Here is a 7,518-nt window from a genome sequence, read left to right on the forward strand (position 1 = left end):
GATGTTGGCTTACTGCAACCTTCGCCTCCCAGGCTCAAACCATCCTCCCACCTCAGCCTCCAAAGTAGCTGGGACTACAGGAGGACACCACTACACCTGGCTAATTTTTGTACTTTTGGTAGAGACACGGCTTCGCCATGTTTTCCAGGCTGGTCTTGAACTCCTGGGCTCAAGCAATCTTACTACCTAAGCCTCCCAAAACATTGGGATTACAGGCATGAGTCACCAAGTCCAGCTAGGACACATTAAATTTTAAAAAATGTTTATTACAAATTCAAAAAGATCTTATAATAAAAAAATCTCACCCTTTCACATCTCCAGGCCTGCTTTCAGGGGCAACTATTCTTATAATTTGTTTTTAGTATTTCTGGCAATTACTATACCAAATACTATATCTTTAAATGATACGTTCCTCCTAATGTTATTTCATGTATCAATTATAGATATCTATGTACTTCCTACAGACAAGCACTTAGCTCTAGATAGTTACATATATTTTTTCCTGTACCAGTTACCTTTGCACACTGAAATGATATGCTTAAACTTCTACATCCTGTTGTCTCATTTCTTGATTTGCACTTTGTAAGATTCTGGTATTATAGACTAAGACTCAATCCTTCTTGTTTCTTCTCTTCCTACACTTTTCCTTCCATACCTCTGCTGAGCAAAACCTAGGCCTTAGAGAATATAATTCTAGCTCTTCTTTAGCATGTCATACAGGGCCCTTTATGATCTAGCCTCTGCCTACTTTTCTTATCTCCTGCCATTACCCACTTCAGCTAATGTTCACAGTCATGCTGAAGTAGGTATTTAGTTTTTGGAATCTTTTGTGAACTCTTGTTCTTTTTATCATTGTCTCATAGCTTTCCATGGCCTGGAATGGCCTCCTCCTACAATTCACTGGCAAATCCCAATCACTTTCTTCAGCCTACATGCTACATTAAGAAATCTTCCCTAGTAGATGTCCCTTATTACATCAAAAAGTATTTATTGAGTACTTGTTTTGTGCAAGTCATGGTTTTAGATGTGGGGGCTATAGAGGACCAAGATAATAATGAGTTTGCATTCTAATGACTTAATAAACAGATTTAATAAATATTACTACCTTACTACCATTATGAAACCTACTATGTGCCAGGATTATACTAAATAACTTACATATGCTATTTTAATCCTCACAACAATTTTATGAGCCCTATGAGTAGCTGGGCTTGTACTCAATCTCAAGTCTGACTTCACAGCATTACCTTTAAGCTATGCTCACTCTGCTCCCATTACTCCGTGTTCATTTCTATTACAGCATTTGTCATGTTTTGAAATACTTTGCATATGGATTTCCCCATATGAACCACAGGAGATAAAAAAATTATTTTCAGGATGGTGTAGAACCAGTGCCATTCTAGATGTACACGAAAGAAGTTAATACATTATATATAATGGGTGCCTAAAGGCTTAGGGATTAATTGTCTCTTGAAATCCCAGGTTGAGAAGGGCTGCTTTAGAAGAAGGACTGTTAAGGGCCTCTCAAGGGTAGAGAAATCTGCCACTTAGTGGGTGACTGATAAATTTTTGTTGAACTTGTTATTTAAACCTTTGTAATTAATACATCCTCAAAAGTATTATTTTGGGATTGAAAAGTGAGTTGCTTCAGTCTTGCTTCTAGAAATGGCTTTGCAGTAGGAGTTAAGCACTTAGTATTTTCTTAAGAGAATTCCAGGGGTGTTGGATCCAAACTTTGGGAGGAGAAAGAATGCGTGGACTCTAAAACCAGATCACCCAGATTTAAATTCCAGTCTCACTGTTTGTTATATAAATTGAAACAAGTTATTATTTAACATGTGCCAGATACTTTTATAAATACTTTACACTATTACCTGATTTAATCTTCCACACTTCTATTTAGTAGATAGCTTTACTCTTTCCTTACTAGCTCCACGCCTCAGTTTCCTCTTCTATTAATAGGAGTTAACAACAAATTGCCTTACAGAGTTACTCTTAGGATTAAATGAGTATAAAGTGCTAAGAATACTACCAGGCATAAAGGAAGTTAGCTATTACTAACAGTACAGACTGTGGCCAGGGCAGAAAATCACTTTGATGTTACTTAACTTACCAAATTTTTCATTTTATGTTAATATTCACTTTAAGGGCACAGATGGAATTCTTTGGAAAGGGTACTAAATCTTAAGCACTTCCCAATCAAGCTGGCTCTGCATCTCCCTAAGGGAAAAACCCAGCAACTGGTGCTGAAATGAAAAACGTAGGAAAAAATACCTCTAAAATCTGGTCACTTTTCTGCAACTCCTCTGCCATCTTCCAAGTCCACATTATCATTATCTTTTCCTGGAATCTCTTGCAACAGCATCCTCCTTGGCTGCCTCTAGTTTCTCCAGGAGATTAACCTTTTCAAAAGATAGACGCACATTGGATTGTACCATGCCCATGCTTAAAACCGGTTACCCAGTAAGCATTTCATAATACTCAAGTCAGTAACTTGGCTAAGACTTACAGGGTCTGGCGTCGGCCCATGCCTCCAGATTCACTCCCTCAACTCCTTCCCATGGTCTCTACCCAGCCACATAAGCCTTCATTCATTGTTAAACAAATATTGATTTGCTTGTCTTGTGTTACAGAGTCATTGAGGATACATTAGTGACCAAACAAAACACAGTTCTTCTACTCACAGAACTTACATTTTAAGGGGCAGGGGAAAAACAACAATTGCTAGTTGTAAAAAGTATAAAAATGAAATTGAACCTGCAAATAAAAAAAGAGTGCTCACTTGAGATACAGTAGTCAGGAAAGTCTTCTTTAAGAAGGTACTATTTTAGATGTAATCTAAAGGATAAAGGGAAGTGCCACATATTGAATGGCGAAGAAAGAATTCAGGTAGAGGGAATAACCCATGCAAAGGTTCATACATGCTGGAAAGAAGTTGTGTTTGAGGTATCCAGAGCAGATCACCTTACTGTACAGTTAGTGGGCAGTGAGGTTGGCCGACACCTGATTGTGCAGGACCTGGGAGGCCGTGGTAAAGATCAGAATTTTATTCCTTTTTCCCTCTCCTCTTTTTATTTTAGAAAATCTCAGTTATTTTAGAAAGTTGTAAGACTAGTACGATGTACACCATTATACCCTTCACCTAGAGTCACCAATTACTAATATTTTGCCACATTTACTTTCTCTATTTTATTTTTTTGCCATATCTTTTGAAAGTAAGCTGCAAACACTGTGACACTTTGTTAATTACTTTAGCAAGCGCCAGCGCCTTCCAAAAACAAAGGCATTCTTCCACTTAACCACAAATTCATTCTCACATGCAACCAATTTAAAACTGATTCATCTAATATGTAGTTCATATTTAAATTTCCCCAATTGTCCACAAATGTATTTCACAGTTTTTTTTTTAAATCTATGAACCAACCAAGATTCACAGATTTCATTTGGTTTCTTTTGACTCTCGACTAAAGCAATTCTCCACTTCGTTTTTTTCTTTTTCCTGTCATGACACTGACACTTCTGAAGAAGAGCCTAGGCCTGTTGTCTTGTAGAATGTTCTACATTGTTTTTTTCTGATTGTTTCCTCATGATTAGATTCATGTCAAACATTTCTAGTACAAATAGTATCAGGTGCTATTAGCGATGCTAAGTATCTTCACTTGGTTAAGGTATGTGTAATAAATCTCTTCAGTGTAAAATTCTATTTTCCCTTTATAATAAATGATCTGTAGGGTGATTCTTTGAGATACTAACATCCTCTTCCCCGACAACCTTTCAGTTAATGCTTTGTTTTAGCATCTTGCATTCATTAGTTTTAACATTCATAAGCTTACCTACATCAATTTTGAGACTGGCAGTTTCACAATGGGGATGCAGCGAGGGAAGTGACCCTCCGGATCCCGGGATGCCGAGTCTTTTCAGATCCCGTAGGGACAGGACTGGGAAGTGGCTAGCCCGCCATTCCTCGGCCAGTCCTTGGGGAGTCGCAGGACTAAGTGCAGTGGCAGCAGCCTCACCTCGGGCCTTCGCCACATCTTTATTGCCTCGAGGACAGAATCGGAGATCGGTGGCACAGTCAACAGCGTGGGACTTACGACAGCCGCGAGGAAGCGCACTATTAGTGCCCGACTGGCCGAGCTGGTAGGTAAACGAGACCGTCGGCACCCGGGCTTCCCACGCCTGCTTCCGTTCTTTGGCTGCCCGCGTTTCAAGACCCGCCCCCACATTGGAGAGCTTCTTCCGGGAGCCACTAGAAAGTCCGCCGCGCGAGCCGGTGGCGCTCCCTGGCGGAGCTCTGGACGCTCCACCCACTCCCAGCGTTCAGTGCGGTGCCCTGGCCGCCATTGTTTGAATTTGAAAACGCTAACATCGCAGTGCTTCTCGCGGGTCCGGCTAACCAGACGACGTTTGCAGGTGAGAAGGTGGTCCGGGGGAAGGTGTAGGGAAGGAGGTGGGTGACTGCATATATATGGGGCCTAAGGTGGGGAAACGGCTTTGGCAATGTGGACATGTTCCGACAGTGCTCGTACCCCCGTAGAGGTTACTGTCAGGAACTGGGTTGCGGAGCGGTAGGAACACTGGGTACGCAGCGAGCATTGAGTCATACTATTTCGGTTAGGGTTTAAATCTCGCCTCCGCTGCTTATTAGTTGAGTGACGCAAGAAAATTCATTTAATCTCTCTGTATCTTAGTTTTCTTATGGGTTAAAAGGCGGCAATAAAGTATCGATTTCTTTCGGCTTTTGTGAAGATTAAATGGTAATGTGTAAAGTTGTTAGTGCTGGCACACAGTAGTTACTAAATGTTTGCAGTCATTAATATTATTATTGTTGTTGCTTCTGTTGTTGAGAAACAGGCCTCTTTTGCCACAGCTAGTTTTCTGAAGCTCTGAGGTGAGCAGTTTGCTCGGCAGGTAGGTAACACGGCCTTTTTGCGGGGGAAGCCGTGTGGTGGCCTCTGTGCACTTATTTGCAGACTACTCCTACTGGTGCTTGGGGCTTGCCCTTCTAGGGTTTTGCAGTGCCAGGCTGAAGAGTTCGTGGCACAGTGACTGCTGTTATTAGAAGGCTTTCTCCATCTCGATTCGCTTCCTGGTTCAGTGATGCCTGTCTGGCACAATTCTCTAATATTTTTTGCTAAAGTACTAGTTTACACAAGTTCATGCCTTGTGGGTTAGGCAGTGTAACAGTGTATGTGTTTTATTACATGTCCAAGACTCCAGATTTTAAATTGTAAAATAACGTAAAATACTCATCAGTTAGTTGTGAAGACTTTTTGAGGCTGTGTCTTGTAGACCACATTCAGAAACCTCATTCAGTAACAGATTCTACTATTTTTCACTAAAGTCTCCAATTGCGAATTCTTATTGGAGAGAAGATAAATAAAGATGCAGTTTTCCAGTCAGAGCAGCCTTTTGAAATGAAAAATGAGGTCTTGAAGCCTGCTGTCACGAAATATAGTATTACAGATTAGGACCGATTTTTTGGGGGGGGGAGGGGAGAAGAGTTTTTTCTTTATAACCATTATTTTAAGTCATTAGTCAGAGAGTCTTTATCCCTACATAAGTCACTGAATTTGTTGTAGGGGCTACAGAGTGGTATAAGATAAGGTTCTTGCCATCAAGAAGTTTCCAGTTTAGTTGGGTAAGCCATGTATAAGTAGTAGTCATATAAAATTGCAAGAAGTTACATCTCAACACTTTTAGAAATGCTAGGAGGTAGTTTGTTCATTGAAAAATAAGCATATGAACAAATACTTTATTATAACTGCTTTTCGTACACAGGAATATTCTTTTTAATTCAACAGTTTAAAAGATTTATCAACCTTTTTCTTTAAACCAAAAGTTATTATTTGAAACCACAGATGTTTTTTAGTTTTCTGGGCATTTCCATGAACTCTGTGTTTTGAAATGTCAAGCCGGTACTTTAACATTTTGCAAATGCTCCCCGCTCTGCACCCCCTTCCCCGTGATCTAGATCGGTGCTTTCCTTAGTCCTTTTGCAATTTAGGGGAAAAAATCCAGCCACGTTCTTGTGATACGTTTAGGAATTTCAGACTGATCAAGGAAAAAGATTGTCAACAAGGTGACAGGAATAAACAAGGACTTTGACAGAATTGTAGGCAAAGGAAATCCCTCTCAGTATGGGACGTTTTCTAGACCAGGGTGAGGGGCCACCATCCAGAGGGGAAAGAGGGCAAGGGGGATGGGGAGTGGGGAGGAAAGAATCATAGAGGGGCTTAAATGTCTAAGTGATGTTGCACAGTGGAGAGTCTCTGGATCATAGAACTCTCAAGGGCAGCAGCAGCTTGGGGGTCTTGATAATCCCAGGTTTTATGTGTCTGGCAAATGTTGGGTGCAGTTTCATTGGGCGTTCAAACCTGGCAGGCTCTAAATGGCTAAAAATATGCTTATTTTGGGCCATATTGAAAGTAAATGGATGCTTCAGAATTTGAGTTTGGCACCCCAGCAGGCTTTTTTTTGGTTTTGTTTTTGTTTTTGTTTTTGTTTTTGTTTTGAGACAGAGTCTTGCTCTGTTGTCAGGCTGGAGTGCAGTGGCCGGATCTCAGCTCGCTGCAAGCTCCGGCTCCCGGGTTCACGCCATTTTCCTGCCTCAGCCTCCCGGGTAGCTGGGACTACAGGCGCCCGCCACCAACCCGGCTAATTTTTTTGTATTTTTAGTAGAGATGGGGTTTCACCATGTTGGCCAGGATGGTCTCGATCTCCTGACCTTGTGATCCACCCGCCTTGGCCTCCCAAAGTGCTGGGATTACAGGTGTGAGCCTCTGCTCCCGGCCATAGGCTTTTTAATTTTTATTTTAAACATTTATGGTCTTTGATCCAGTGGGCGTTTGAGCTCAGATCCCTACCAGCTGTGAAGAAGTATACAATTTAGGGCCATCATGCAAGGGCCATCTTTGGTTCATTTTGTATAATACCTGTGGGTTTTGCTTGTTACTACTTTCTTGAGCTAGGGACCTTAGTTTGGGAGTCACTGATCTGAATATTTTATACTCTTGTCAAAAAATAGGTCAGAGTCCTCCCCCTCTCTCTGGTATTGTACATCTAGTAGATTCTCAGTAAATATTAGAATGTTAGTATTTTTTAGTTAAGGTTATCCTTAAGTTTACCTTTTAGTTTAGTGATTTTATGTTTAATTCAATTGTAATAGTTTACTGATGCATTATTCCTATTTAACTTAAAACCTGTGATGTGTCAGGTACTGTTTTGAATGTGTTTACATATATTATTTTACTTTTTACCTGAATTTGAAATTGAAAGTAATTTTTCAGATAGCGGGTTTTTTTTTTTCCCCCACCTTGACAGAGTCTCTCTCTGTCGCCCAGGCTTGAGTGCAGTGGCGCGATCTCGACTCACTGCAACCTCCACATCTGGGGTTCAAGCAATTCTCTGCCTCAGCCTCTCGAGTAGCTGGGATTACAGGCTCCCGGCACCACGACTGGCTAATTATTTTGTATTTTTAGTAGAGATGGGGTTTCACCATCTTGACTAGGCTGGTCT

The 7,518-nt window shown here is 40.9% G+C and overlaps 2 protein-coding genes across 2 annotated transcripts in view; one reads left to right on the forward strand and one right to left on the reverse strand.

The window, feature by feature from the left end:
* The window catches only part of PANK1 (pantothenate kinase 1), a 125,579-nt gene extending 121,420 nt beyond the window's left edge, over positions 1 to 4,159 (reverse strand). The window contains exon 1 of the mRNA XM_011965366.1: positions 3,834 to 4,159. The gene's annotated coding sequence lies outside the window, so the exon portion shown is untranslated. The remainder of the gene's footprint in view (positions 1 to 3,833) is intronic.
* An 80-nt stretch (positions 4,160 to 4,239) lies between these two features.
* Positions 4,240 to 7,518, forward strand: part of KIF20B (kinesin family member 20B) — a 70,217-nt gene continuing 66,938 nt past the window's right edge. The window contains exon 1 of the mRNA XM_011965369.1: positions 4,240 to 4,413. The gene's annotated coding sequence lies outside the window, so the exon portion shown is untranslated. The remainder of the gene's footprint in view (positions 4,414 to 7,518) is intronic.

Source organism: Mandrillus leucophaeus, unplaced genomic scaffold (assembly GCF_000951045.1).
Source record: "Mandrillus leucophaeus isolate KB7577 unplaced genomic scaffold, Mleu.le_1.0 Scaffold721, whole genome shotgun sequence".
In the NCBI taxonomy this organism is placed as follows: Eukaryota; Metazoa; Chordata; class Mammalia; order Primates; family Cercopithecidae; genus Mandrillus; species Mandrillus leucophaeus.